At 39.3% G+C, this 15,341-nt stretch overlaps 1 pseudogene; it reads left to right on the top strand.

Moving 5' to 3' along the window:
• The first annotated feature begins 1,869 nt into the window (after positions 1 to 1,869).
• Positions 1,870 to 10,140, top strand: LOC115523008 (annotated as a pseudogene).
• Positions 10,141 to 15,341: the final 5,201 nt, after the last annotated feature.

The following is a 15,341-nucleotide window of genomic DNA, read 5'->3' as shown; positions in this document are numbered from 1 at the left end:
AGGCCAGCACTCGCCTGTCTATTGCTAACCTTTACATAATAAAATCAACTAGGATTATTAATCCAACCTATGCAGCATTTATCCATGATCTGAGACATGAATATGTTGTTAGCCCAGTTCATCTCAGAAAATCATCCATTTTATTTGGTAATACAAATCCTCTGGTTGTACTTGCTTGTATGTTGTTGGCTTGTCTGCTTTAAATCTATGATTCATTTTATAATGACAATCTAAGTATGTGATTTAGCTAAGGCCAATAGTGAATTAATAGGCTAAATTCATAGAGCGCCATTGTGTCTGGAATTAGGAAATTATTTGCCTTTGCTATTCTTGAAAGAGAGGAAGTAGTTTTGTTTTAAGATGCAGGTGCAGTGTTTTCTCAAAGACTGCAAGCTGAAACTGATGTTTAACAAAGAGGCTTCTGTGAATTTCTATGTAGTTTCATTGGGATTTTAGAAAGATTATATTTCCTGATTTAATAATACATATGATTAAGATGGGGAGGGCAGTATTTTAATACTACCCTAAATCTAAATCTAATACACAATTCTAGAAAAGGAAGGAAGGGAGGAAGGAAGGGAGGAGGAAGAGGAGGGAGGGATGGTGGAGGAGAGAGAGGAAGGAACAAAGAGAAGGATGAAGGAAAGATGGATACGTTATTCAAATTTACTATTATAATACCACTTGTGTGTAATATTAATGATTTTAAAGTAGCTGTCCAACAGAAATATGTACTCTGTAGGACCTTATTTTTAGATACCAATGATGCAATAATACTCATAGTCACTACCATTCTTTAATCTCTAGTTAGGGGTTGGGCATTGTGGTAGGCACATTATATCATTTGGTCCTTACCACACTCCAAAAAGTGGGTATGATTATCATACACACTGTATAGATGAGGAACCCGCAGCTTATAGAGAGTAGTGGGATTTGAGGAAGGTGACAGAACTAGAACAGCAGAGAAAGAAACAGGTCTGACTCAAGAGTTTATGTACGTTACATGCTTTTCCATTCATTTTATTTCTTTCATTTTTCATTTTGTTATTCTATTGAGAGAGGCTTCTAAAAAGAAAACCATCCTTGGTTTAAGCCCTAAGCCTCCAGAGATGAATTTACCAGGGACCATGATTCATTCAAATCTGTTTAAAGCACACGTGCACACACACATGCACATGAACACAAAGCATTTCTTCCTGCACATCCTAACAAATCAGATCAAACCCTGTAAGAGTACAGTCATGCTGCAATGATAAGACTCTGGATTTCATTTGTGCATTATTTGACTTATCTAACAATCCCTGTCTCTCCTATTGCTATGACATTTTAGGAAGTAAAGGAACAGATAATAGGGGGGAACATAAACCTGCTTCATCTAAGATATGGTCTTCTTACTCTTACCAAGTTTTACCATACTCTTTCCATAAACTATATTTGGTAAAACATCCTCAAAATATTACTAATAAAATGAAATATAAGTTCCAAGAGACACTTTCTGCAAAAAAATCCCAGTTCACAATTTCACAAGACTAGCACAAAATTTCAAATCAGTCTTGAAGTATGCTAAACTGTAGAAAATAAACATATTACATAAAGGCCAAATCACCATATTCCATAATTCTTTCTAGGACTTTTGGCACGTAATTTCTAAGAGAATCCAAATTATGTCTTTTCAGCCATGTGGTTGGCTTTACCCAAAGTGAAATGTGATCATTTTTTCTATTTAAATGATGCACACATATTAGACTTCAGATAGAATGCACTAAAATGGACACGCCTTTCCACTTCAAACATAAAATTTCAAGAAATCACAACCTTTCTTCTAATGGTTTAATATAAAAATGAAAGGAAATGTCCAATTCTCAGAAAATGAAGGAGGAACTAAAGATAGAGCGTAAACTCTCCTCCTACCACGGTGGTGCCGTGTTAGTGAGGTAAGACTGGGGAATAGATTCAGATATAAGCTGAGGCTATTGTGTAGCCCCAGGCATGGACATGGCAGCAGCAATGTTCCACCCATGTTCCTTTGGATTCTTTACCAACTTGTGCACCCAACCACCCTGTATACTTTTCAGTTAGCATCTCCTTCATTTCTTTATCAGGGAGCTGGCCTCAGACTGCTAGAACCCCTTGAGAGCTCAGGAAAAGCAAGAGCCTCCTGGGAGTTTCCATCTCTCCTGGAGAAGACTTTAACTAATGATGGTATGTAACTACCATGGCTCCCTTCACTCTGGTAAGGAGGGCTCTAAGGTGTGACCTTCAAATCTTGACTTCAGACCTAAGCCAAAGCTTCCTAGGTGAGATTTTGCTTGATACCATACCCTTGTTTGGCCAAATTGCTTTTTGAGTCCCATTTCTCTAAACCCCTATTTTTCCTGGGATCACTCACTAATAATTACTTTCACACGAATCCTCATCTCAGAGTGTGCTTATGGGAAAGTCAACCTAAAACACCAGGTACTGAGTTCTTACAAGGTAGTAACTGGAACAGGATATCCTGTCTAAAGCCGGGAGCCTAGAAGAACAGCCTTCTCAGTGCAAGAAGCACCATCAGCTTAGACAAACCATAAGGAAGATCTCTGAATGGAATAAAAAAGACCACCACAAAAAAATGAGACCTCCAAAACATGCACCCGGGGAATCAGAATTTACATGATTTATGAGATGCAAGAAGCTTCAAGCTAAGGAATTAACATAATAACTAGTCTGGAGCAGGTGAGATACAGATGGAAATGCAAAACTACAGCAACATTTCTTCCAGGAATAAAAGAGACAACTCCCACCGGAGTGGAGGCGGGAGGGGGTGTGTTGGATGATGAGAAAATCTCACAGTCAAAAAATTACAGACTACAAAGAAATAGTTTCACCTTGACAGAGCAAGTCTCACTCCAGCAAGTGGAGGACTCAACAACGTAAAAAAAATTACAAAGTCAGTATTTTTTAAATGAAGAAAATAAAAAGGAATAGGAACCATAACGAAATCACTACAAAAATAGTAGACAGATTTGAAAAAATGTCATAGAACATCTATAAAAGCTATGGTGGCAGATTGAACACATTCACATAGTTTTATTCACTCTTGCCACACACAGGGAAAAAAAAAACTTTTTAATCCACAAAGATGGAGACAGCAGCAGGGGAGTCAACAGTGATCGAATTTTGAATGCCAGAAGGCAGAACAAGTATAAATGACTTAGAAGACCCAAGAAAGATGAATACAAAATTAGCTGTCAGAAAAACTAAGTCCACGCTACTACAGAATCCTAAAAGATTCTGGAACAGGCAATACTAGTAGCTCTAGAACTGTGCATGAAAGGGAGTTTCAGGATCAGTTTGAGTTCTTCTAGTCCAGATTCCCAGTTCTTACCTTTCACAGACCATTCTTTGGAACAATTATTCCTGCCCCAGAAGTTTGGAGGGTGTGGTTTTGTTTTTTGTTTTCCTGGAGAGGTAAACAAAGATGGTATGGACCAGTAAATGTGGGTCTTTATGGGAGGTATACCAAGAAGAGAACAGTTTAGTGACTTAATGCTGAATGGTCTAGCTCCCAGAATGCAGTCAGACCTTTACTCTCCAGTAGAATACTGTAACAGACTTCTCCTGAGTCTCCAACACACCCATGAGGCAAAAACCTAGAGATACTGTTCACTCTACAGTGATGTTCAAAGCCTCACACATGCACTCAGGTCTTCCAATCAGCTTTGAAGTCCCCAGCTCTTAATTATGATTGATCAATCAAGAGACAGAGCTACACACAAATCATCTTGGAATAAGCCAACACTATAAAAGGAGAAGAAAACTTTAAATTTAAAAATGAACGAATCAATAAAACCATGATTAATATTTCCAGAGAGAAAATATTTTTGAGTCCACGAAAAAATAGATGCTATGAAAATAAAATGGACATTCAGATAACAGAAAAAGGAATTTTGGAAATTTCTTTTAAATTATATTGAAAATGAGACACTCAATGGAAGAGTTGGAAGATAAAAGTAAAGGAAATCTTCCCGAAAAGAAAACAAAAAGAAATTAAAATAATAAGAAAAAGGTGATAAAACTAGAAGAGCATCCCATAAGCTCTAAGATTAAAAAATAGAAAACACAAAAAGAGAGAAAACATGAAAATTGAAGGGATGGAATCTTTAACCTAATCTATTTGAAAAATATTGCTCCCAAATAAAGGATATATTTCCAGATTGAAAGAGAACCAAGAGTCTCACAAACATACATCACTGAGACAATTCAGAACACAGGAAAATAAATAAAGTTCTACAAACATCTAAAGAAAAAAAAGGTCATATATAGTGTAAATAAAGTGACCATATAATCTATCATCCTAACTAGGACAACTTAAAATTAGATAATTTTAGGGGCACCTTGGCTGGCTTAGTCAGTGGAACATGTGACTCTTGATCTCCGGGTTGTAAGTTTGAGACTCACACTGGATGTAGAGATTACTTAAAAATAAAAAAAATCTTAAAAAATAAAATAAAATAAAGTTAGGTAATTTTCAAAAATTTCTTGACTGTCAAATTGGCTTATTTCTTGACAGTATTAAACAGTTCTTTTCAAAAGCTAGTTTCAAAAATAAAGTTGCTTCTAAGAAAAATAACATATGCTTGTTACATTACAGCAAAAAAATTCTTTATATGATTTTCTGAGCATTGAATAATACACAGAATGATTATTTTGGTACTTATTCACTTAAAATTAACCATTTTCTTAGCCACCTTTGTCTCTAATAATATGCCATTTGTATTTTTCAAAAAAATGTCTCTTTTTATTATAATCATGTGATTCTAATTATTTTCATGTTGACTTTAATCTTCTACATTTAATAGTTAATACATGCAAAAATGTTGACATCTTTTGTTGGCTTTTCTCTATAGGCCATATTTTTAATTGAAAAACTACTTTCCCTACAAATGATGAAATATCTGGTAACTTCAAAGCCATTGCAATTTTTTCCTATTGCATCATATTATCATCTCAGCCCATATATTTTCATTCAGAGTACTCACTTGACAATTTTTTTTTTTTTAGAGAGAGAGAAAGCACAAGCAGAGAAGGGGCAGAGAGTGTGTGAGGGAGAGAGAATCCCAGGAACTATCAGCATAGAGCCTGATGCGGGACTTGAACTCACAAACCATGAGGTCAAGACCTGAGCCGAAACCAAGAGTCAGATGCTTAACCAACTGAGCCACCCAGGCGCCCCAACAAATATTTTTACAAGATAAAATTCATCAATTAAGTTCTCTCCATGACTAACTGAAATTTAAATGCTGGAAAATGGAAACTCTTCTCTCTCTATCCCATATCCAGTACAGAAAATAAATTACCCAATTAAAATTAGGGACTCCATCAAAAGATTCTTTCCTTAAATCAACATAACACAAATCAAAATTATAGATTTTAAAACTTAAAAACAGCATTTGAACTCTCATCATTTATTTTGTTCAATACCTCACTTGCTTTTGTAGAATAAATATCACTGACTGCCTTCCTATTTTCAAGTTTTAATTAATTGCAATTGACTAAACAATTCCAAAGCTAAGTTTTTGTGCTCTATTCATTGAATGCCCTGATTAAAATTTTTCCACAGGCTTTGAATGAATGCAAGCAGAAGTTAAAGGACTTACTTCCCCCAAAATTCAGACAGTTGCAGAATATTTAGGATGCAGAACATTTACAAATACCTCAAATGTTCAAAAACTTCTGGAATTGAATTGATGAAGAGCAGCAAGGAAGAGACATGTGTGGCCACACTCAAGTTTTCTGAATAACAATGTTTTCCATCCCAACATTCTATATACAAAGTCATAATCAAATATGAGGGCAGAATCAATATTATAGGATCTCAAATAATTTTATATGTATTCATTCTCTGAAACTATTAGAGGATGTGTTCTAAATGAAAGAGAGAATAAGGTGGTGGGAGAGACAGAGACAGAGAGAGTCAAGAAAGAGGAAGACATGTTATAGTAGAATGAAAAATGCCCTTCCCCCCAAAAGGATACTCACTTCCTAAGGTCTGGAACCTGTAAATATTGACTTAGATGAAAAAGCATCCTTGCCGATGTGATTAAGGATACTGAGGCATTGATCCTGAATTTCCCAGGTGAACTTTATATACAATAACATGTATCCTTATAAGAGGGAAGCAGATTTAACACAGAGAGAAGAGAAAGCAATGTGGTAGGGAGGAGGGAGAGATTTAAAGATGCTAGCCTTGAAGACTAGAGTAATGTGGCCACAAGCCAAGGAATGTTAGCAGCCAGCAAAAGGTACAAAGGCAAGAGACAGATTCTGCCCTAGAGTCTCCACAGAGGACATGGCCCTGTCAACATCTTGATTTCAGGTCAATTAAACTCAATTTAGCCTCTGACTTGCAGAACTGTAAGAGAATAAATTTCTTTTGTTTTAAACCACCAAGGCAGTGGTAACTTGTTACAGCAGTCCCAAGAGACTAATACTAATGAGATACAAGGATTGGGAACAGGAAATGGAAAAAGGGAAAAGTAATGAGAACCAAAAAAGGACAGACAATAATGACCTCAAAATGACAGCTGTGCAAAAACAGAGGTAAATACACCAGTCTGTATTGGAACAGAAGGATTCAAAAAGCAGATACCTACTGCCATCATACTATCTTTTCACCCTGAAAGAATGCTTGGATGAGCTTGGCTTCATTTCCTAATTCTATTTGGCATGACTTGACCATAGTCTAATGAAATTCCTCCCTTTTCTCCATGCCCAGCTATTTGGGTCAGCAGAGGGTAGCCATTTACCTCATGGAATTATTCTGCTTTTCTTTACTGTTGAGCAGTCAAGATAAGGGATGTGAATTTTAAGACAGAAAATACAAAATATGCTACTCCCTCTGATTATCCCTATTACCTGGGCCTCAATATAGCCCTGCCAGATGCCCTATGCTTCCTAAGGTCCAACCAGGACTTCCACTAATTGACAGACTAAACAGTTTCCATGAAGAGGTGGGTCCCTAAAGGAAGGATCCTGGTACACTGCCCCAAATTTATACTGTTAATCCTTCTTACAATCTTTCCCAACAAGACCTATGGTCTTTTACCAGGGTGGCTGTACACTGGCAAAAAGGCAATAGTAAGACCTTTGGGGACTATTGGATATTGGCTCTGAACTACACTAATTCCAAGAGACCCAAAACATGACTGTGGTTCATTTGTCAGAAGAGGAGTTTATGAAGGTCAGGTGACCAGTGGAGTTTTAACTCAAGTCCATCTCACAGTAGGCCAAGTGGGTCCTTGAACACATCGTGTGTTTTTTTTTTTTCCCCAGTTCTAGAATGCATGATTGGAACTGACATATTCAGCAACTGGCAAAATTCCCACATTGGTTCCCTGACCGATAAACCAAGAGCAATTCTAGTGGTAAAAGCCAAGTAAAAGCCACTAAAACTGGATTTACCTAGGAAAATAGTAAATTGAAAGCAATACCATGTTTCTAGAGGGATTGCAGAGCTTAGTGCCACCATCAAAGACTTGAAATATGCAGGAGTGGTGATTCCCATCACATCTCCTTTTGACTCAGTTTTTTGGACCACACAGAGAAAAGATGGATTTTGGAGAATGACAGTGAGTAATTGTAAGCCTAACAAGGTAATGATTCCAATATCAGCCACAGTACCAGGTGTGGTTTCATTGCGTGAGCAAATTAACACATCCTTGTTATGCAGCTAAAATGACAAATGCTTTTTTTTCCCAATTCCTATTAATAAAGACTACCAGAAGCAGTTTGCTTTCAGCTGACAAGACCAACAATATACCTTCACTACCCTACTTCAGAGGTATAACCAAGTCTCCAGCCCTATGTCATAATTTAGTTGACAGAAATCTTGACTGCATTTCCCTTCCATGAGTATCACACTGATCCATTACATTGATGACATTATGCCGACTGGACCTAGTGAGCAAAGAGTAGCAACTACTCTAGACTTATTGGTAAGACATTTGCATGTCAGAGGGTAGAAAATAAATCTGATAAAAATTCAAGGGTCCTATATCTCAGTAAAATTTCTAGGAGTCCAATGCTATAGAACATATTCAGATATCCCTTCTAAGGTGAAAGGTAAGTTGTTGCATCTGGCTCTCCCTATAATCAAAAAGAGAGAGAGAAGGAGGAAGGGAAGGAGGCGGGGAGTATAATGTTTAGTGGGTCTCTTTGGATTTTGGAAGAAATAAATTCTTCATTTGGCTGTGCTACTTTGGCCCATTACTAAGTTACCCAAAAGTTGTGAGTTTTGAGCAAGGCCCAAAACAACAATAGGCTTGGCAACAGATCTGGGCTGCTGTGCAAGTTGCTCTGCTACTGGACCATATGATCCCCCAGATCCAGAGAGCAGTGTCAATGGTAGATAGGGGTGCTGGATGGAGCCTGTGGCAGGCCCCTATGAGAGAATCTCATTATAGATCCTTAGAAATTTAGAGAAAAGACCCGCCATCCTTTGAGAGATCTACTCTCCTTTTAAGAAACAGCTCTTGGCTTGCTACTAGGCCTTAGTAGAGACTGAACATTTAACTATGGGCCACCAAGTTACCATGCAACCTGAACTGTCCATCATGAACTGAGTATAATCTGACTCACCAACTCATAAAGTTGAGTGTGCACAGTAGCACTCCCTCGTCAAATGGAAGTGGGGTATACGAGATCAAGCCCAAACAGTTCCAGAAGGCACAAATAAATTATATGAAGTGGACCAAACACCCATGATCCCTACTCCAGCTATACTACCTTGTCTCACCCAGGCTTCACCTATGGCCTCAAGGGGAGTTCCCTACAAATAGCTGACAGAGGAAGAAAAGACTTAGGCCTGCTTTGCAGATAGTTCTCTACAATATGCAGGCATCACCTGTAAGTGGAGAGCCACAGCACCACAGCCCCTCTCTAGGACATCCCTGAAGGATAGTAGTGAAAGAAAATCCTCCCAATGGGCAAAACTTCAAGCAGTGTACCTGGCTGGTCATTTTGCTTATAAGGTGAAAGGGCCAGACGTGTGTTTATTTACCATTCATGGGCTGTGGCCAACGGTTTGGCTGAACAGTCAGAGACTTGGAAAGAAAGGGACTGGAAAACTGGTGACAAGGAAGTCTGGGAAAGAGGTATGTGAATAGACCTCCAAGAATGGGCACAAAGGGGAAGATATTTATGTCCCATGTTGGAAGATGACCTTAACAAAGAAGGTTTTAACACTTACTTGAATAGGATAATCTGTTCTATGGATACCAGTCAGCCTCTTTTACCAGCCACCCCAGTCATCACCCAACGGGAGCCCATATGTTCATTAGCAAACTGTCCATGGTGGCAGGAATGAACATTACACATGGGCTCAGCAACATGGATTTCTACTCACCAAAGCAGACATGACTACAGTCACCGCTGAGTACCCAACCAGCCAGCAGCAGAAACAAACATGGTATGAAATCAACACTAACATTTCTTGGAGTGATCAGCCAGCTAACTATCTGGTGACAGATTCATTATAGTGGGCAACTTCATCACGGAAGGGACAGTATTTTGTTCTTACTGGAATAGACATTATAGGTATGGATTTGCCTTCCTTGCATACAATATTTTTGCCAAAACTGACAGCCCTGAATTTAAGAAATGCCTTATCCATTGACATGGTATTCCACATACCATTGCTTCTGATCAAGGCGCCCATTTCACAGTAAATGAAATATAGCAATAGGCCCAACCTCATGGAATTCACTAGACTTACCATGTTCCCCACCATCCTGCAGCAGCTGCCTTGAAAGAATGGTAGAAGGGCCTTTTGAAGACTCATACCAAGTAGGTGAAAATCCCTTTCATGGCTGGGGTCAGGTTCTCCAGGTGACTATAAATGCTCTGAATCAATGTCCAATATATGGTTCTGTTTCTCTCATAACCAGGATTCATGGTTCCAGCAATCAGGGCGTAGAAATGGGAGGGGCATCATTCACTATTACCCATAGTGACCCAATAGCAAGAGCTTTGCTTCCTATCCCCCACACTTTATGTTCTGCTGGCTTGGAGGTCTTAGGTCCAAAGGAAGAAATGATCCCACCAGTAGACAAAACAATAATTCCATTGAACTGAAAATTAAGACCACCACCTGGCCACTAAACTAATTGTTTTATAACTATACATTGTTGGTTTACAGTTATGCGAATGATTTTCCTTTTTAAGTTTGTTTATTTATTTATTTTGAGAGAGAGAGAGAGAGAGAGAGAGAGTAGGGGAGGGGCAGAGCGAGAGGGAGAGAGAGAATCCTAAGCAGGCTCCCCACTGTCAGCACAAAGCCCGACATGGGGCTTGAACCCATGAACTGTGAGATCATGACCTCAGCCAAAACCAAGAGTCTAACATTTAACCATCTGAGCCACCCACATGCCACGCAAATGGTTTTCTTCTATTAACTCAGCAATTATATTTTTAAAGATACTCCTGAACTTTCTGTGTGGAGAGGTTTTCAGGACATCTAGTCTACAGTGCTCCCGGGGAAGCAAATTACATTATCAACAGATTTGCACTCTAACTTAGCATGTCCCTACACAGCTATGCAATTATAAGCAAGTTTTCTTCTCTTCAAAATTATAAGGCTTAAGAAGGTGAGCTGAGTTTCTTTAACATGTGATCATATGACTCTCTATTCATTCTCAGCTGATAGATCACTCTGTTATGTCATATTGAAGGCCTTTTTTTCTGTTTCCCAAAGTTTTAGTAAATGCCAAAAATATTGATCCACCCTCTTTTAGGGTCTAGAGTTGACTGCACATTTGAAGAGTCAGGAAATAGGCTGTTCCTAAAGCTACGCCAGATTATGCTAACTTCACCAAGTCACTTAAACCCCATTTCCCTTTACCTTCTTACCACTGTCGTGGAAGTTACTGCTTTAAAAAAAAGCATAAAAATAGCACTAGACTAAAACTTGCAAACCCAGTCTGTAAATAGGAAAGTGAGGACCCTAAAAGAAGAGAGAATAGGTAGAAAACAGGTGTTCCTACCTGCCTAATGCAGCTGGTAGCCCCTTCTTTCAATTCCTGTAGTTGAATTTTAGATGAAGGAGAAAACCTGATATTTTAGCTCTGTCATTGACCCTGAGTCATGTATGAGCAGGACATATCATCGAGATTCTAATGGTATGGGGCGCTTGGGTGGCTCAGTCGGTTAAGAGTCTGATTCTTGATTTAGGCTCAGGTCACCATCTCGCAGTTTTGTGAGTTTGGGTCCTGCGTCAGGCTCTGCACTGTCAGTGCTGAGCCTGCTTGCCTGCTTGGGATTCTCTCCCTCTCTCTCTACCCCTCCCCTGCTCATGCTGTCTCTGTCTCTCCCAAAATAAATAAATAAACTTAAAAAAATTTTTTTAAAGATTCTAATGGTACAAGGAGCAACTTTAGCAATTCTGAGTGCAGAACAAACATTGCTCATGAGGTGGGATCTAAGAGGATCAACTTGAAAACTGGTTCACTGTGTCAGACTTAGGAAGGCTGAGGTAGAAGCAGAACGGACAGGGAGCTTCCTTTCACTTTTGCTCAGAAAAGCATTGCCGTAATTGTTGAAGAACATCCCCTTCTACGTGAAGTCCCTAACATTGCCCCCTGCTCTCCAGTGGCTCCTCTTCACTTCCACACAAGGACGAGTTCTCAGTGGCAGTCCAGCTTCAGCGAGACTCCACAGGGAGCACTAGCATCTGGGCAGTTCACAGAGTTATTCCACCCTCAGGCATGGGGACTGGCTGTAACAATACCTATTTCAGTCTATCATTGGCTGAGGACTGCTCCCTGGGGCTGGGGCTATCACCTTTTAGGATATGGCTCCGGTTGGATCGAGAGCTCCTCTCCAGAAGCAGGGGCAGCAAGCCTTAGCCGCAGCACTTACAGAACCCAGTGCGGGAGTGGAGGAGTGCACCGGCTGGTGATGGGGTTCTGCATGGGGCACCCATATAATTCATTACAGTTGCCAAGACTTCACGTTCCTATAGCAAAGTGTGCTTGCAGGGTGAACGTGGCCCTGTGGGTGGTGTATTAAAAGGAACAGGTGGGCTTTCCCATATTCCTAACACTTTTTTTTTTTTGGAAGCTGCCCTTGATAGAGTTTGCCATCACCTCTCAATAGTCAATACCGACAGTGAACAAAGAAGGAAGAATATTCCTAAAAACTCCTTTCAGAACTGCACTCCCACCACAGTATTTTACTGCCTTATTTCAGCGACCTCTTTTTGAAACTCACTGAGAATACCAGAGCTAATTTCAGGCTTCCTATGTCTTGCAAAGGGCAGAATATTCTTTATAAGGAAAATATATTTGCATTTAATTTAATTTAATTAAGTGCAGCAAATTCTTTATCATCTGGGCCTAACCATATTCAACTGCCATATAAATTCAATATACAACAAGGTAATGTTTGGCACAAATACTAGAGCCATAAAATATGTCCCACAGTGCTACAGCCTAGATGTTAAGACAAGTATTAGATATGATCTTAGAAAAATTACAATAGACATATTTGTATCAAAATAGCACCATCTAGTTCCTTATGAAAATAATTCATCATATTAGTATAGATGGAAAGTTCAGATTCAAAAACACTTTGAAGAGCAATTAGGAAAAACATGTCTGTTTGCTTCTGCTTGTAGATGCATCAGTTCTCTCTGGTGGGATATTCAAGAAACCAGTAACTCTGGTTACCTAGCTGAGAAAGATGATTAATACATAGGCTTTTAGTTTTTTTGCTTTTTAAATTTTGAACCATGAGAATGTATTATACTTCCAACAGTTACTAAGAACATTTTATCCTTCTGAGATTCCTCCAAATATATGGATTTGGATTTTTAGGAGTTTGCTTAAGATGATTTTATATTGATACAAGTAGAGGAAGGATAAACTTTCACTGAGAAATAAGTATAATGATGTTATAAATCATTGACTGTCTATTATTTGTTGGCTACTTTGCTAAGAGATTTATGTGCCTTCCTGTTTAATCCTCATCACAAAATTTGGGATAGGTGCTGTTTTCCCTATTGTACAAATGAGAGGATTAAGGCTTATTATGGATAGGTAGCTTTTCTGAGATCTCATAGGTAGTAAGTAACTAGTATGACCTGTTGCTGTATAATCCAGGCAGTCTAACTATTGGGCCTTTTAGCTAAAAACAAGCTGGTAGACATTTCCCAATCTGAGTCCTTTATTGGTTTTTAACTCATTTATAAACTCTAGTTAGTACTTTTATAATCATTCATTCTCCTTCAAGTTAGCATTAGAAAAATTAGTGTCAGTGACTGTGTCCTGCTGGGACATCTCTAGATCAGTCCTGAAACATACAGGCCTCAAGGCCAGATTAACCTTAGAGGCCAGAGGATGACCCAACCATGAGAAGATCACTTCCTCCCCAGATTCAGGTTCTATCTAAAATGAATTATTTGATCTATGAGCCTGAAACCCAGTTAAGGAATGGACATTGAAGTCAGTGCCTGGGATTGGTCAGACACATGATACAAAACAATCACTGTTTGATCCACTTTATCTCACTATTGCACATTTTTCAGAAATTTGCCTAATTAATGACCCTACTTTCATAAAAACATGGATATATGTAAGTGTTAACACATTAAACTTGGAAGGGGAAAAAGAGATTTCCCAGACAGCACTGACCTGTGTGCTACATTGTTCTAATTCCAGAACTGGGAATGACTCCAGCAGACCCACCCATGGCTGAAAATATTCTGGCCTCTTGCAACACTCACCCCAGGTGAAGACGATCTGCTGACCCCTAACTGTAGGTTCAGACACAGACCCTTGCCAAGACCTAGTCCTGTAAAAAAACGTAGAATCTGTTTGTGTTGTTTCCTCATGAAATCAGTTAGGAATGCCAGCCAATAAGGAAGCTTTTAGAATAATCCAGGTTGGGGCGCCTGGGTGGCTCAGTCGGTTGAGCGTCCGACTTCAGCTCAGGTCATGATCACGCGGTCCGAGAGTTCAAGCCCCGCGTCGGGCTATGGGCTGATGGCTCAGAGCCTGGAGCCTGCTTCCGATTCTGTGTCTCCCTCTCTCTCTGCCCCTCCCCCATTCATGCTGTGTCTCTCTCTGTCTCAAAAATAAATGTTAAAAAAAAAAAAATTAAAAAAAAAAAAAGAATAATCCAGGTAAAATACAATAGAATCTGATGTAAAACAATGGTGACAGGGATGGAGAGGGAAGGAGATGAACTGCGGAGGTTTAAAAGGTGAAATTTATTGGCCCTGAATCATCATAAGATGTGAAGATTGAGGTAAAAAAAAAAAAAAAAAGAGTCAAAAAACACTGCCAAGATTTTTTAGTTGAATAACTTAGTAGGTGACTGATGCTATCCTTGGAGACTCTGAGGGAGAAGTTGAGGTTTGGGGCAGTTATTTTTGCCTTTCATTTGGTTTCACTTATGCTTGCTTGCTTTTATTTTGGTGAGTTAGAAAGTGGTTAGAAGGAGGGTGATTAATTGATTTCATTTCAAAGACAAGCCCTATCAACCAGCTTCTTGTTTCCCTTTGGTTTCTACCCCAGTCTTTGTGATATTTAAAAGACACAGAGGGGCACCTGGGTGGCTCAGTCAGTTAAGCATCTGACTTAGGCTCAGGTCATGATCTTGTGGTTTGTGGGTTCAAGCCCTACATCGGGCTCTGTGCTGACAGCTCAGAGCCTGGAGCCTGCTTGGGGTTCTGTGTCTCCCTCTCTCTATGTCCTTTCCCCACTGCCTTCTGTCTCTCAAAAAAATAAACATTAGATAGATAGATAGATAGATAGATAGACAGACAGACACAGAAGAGACCCCAAAGTACCCAGGAGACAAGATACCTGCGCAGTACTTGTAGGCAAAAAGTTTTCTGAGGCTAGATATCACAAACTGGCACCCATGAAACTGACTCCACCTTGGAAATTAGTTGCCGAAAATGGGGATGTTTCACTTAAAAAGACAGATGCTTGGGGGTGTGTGGTAGCTCAGTCGGTTGAGCAACTGACTTCAGCTCAGGTCATGATCTCACAGTTTGTGAGTTCAAGCCCCACGTCGGGCTCTGTGCTGACAGCTCAGAGCCCGCAGCCTGCTTCTGATTCTGTGTCTCCCTCTCACTCTGCCCCTCCCCCACTCATGCTCTGTCTCAGAAATAAATAAACATTAAAAAATTTTTTAAATAAAATAAATTTAAAGATAAAAAATAAAAAGATAGATGCTTGTTTCTGTATTTGCAAAATTTCGGGTCCAGATACCCACATGACACTACCAGTTAAAGCTGACCCTTTAACCAGGGCACTTGTTCTTCATTACATCACCATCTTCCATCCCAGCTTCAGTTT

The sequence above is a fragment of the Lynx canadensis genome, chromosome A1 (assembly GCF_007474595.2).
Source record: "Lynx canadensis isolate LIC74 chromosome A1, mLynCan4.pri.v2, whole genome shotgun sequence".
NCBI classification, from domain to species: Eukaryota; Metazoa; Chordata; class Mammalia; order Carnivora; family Felidae; genus Lynx; species Lynx canadensis.
This window is presented reverse-complemented; position numbering and strand designations above follow the sequence as displayed.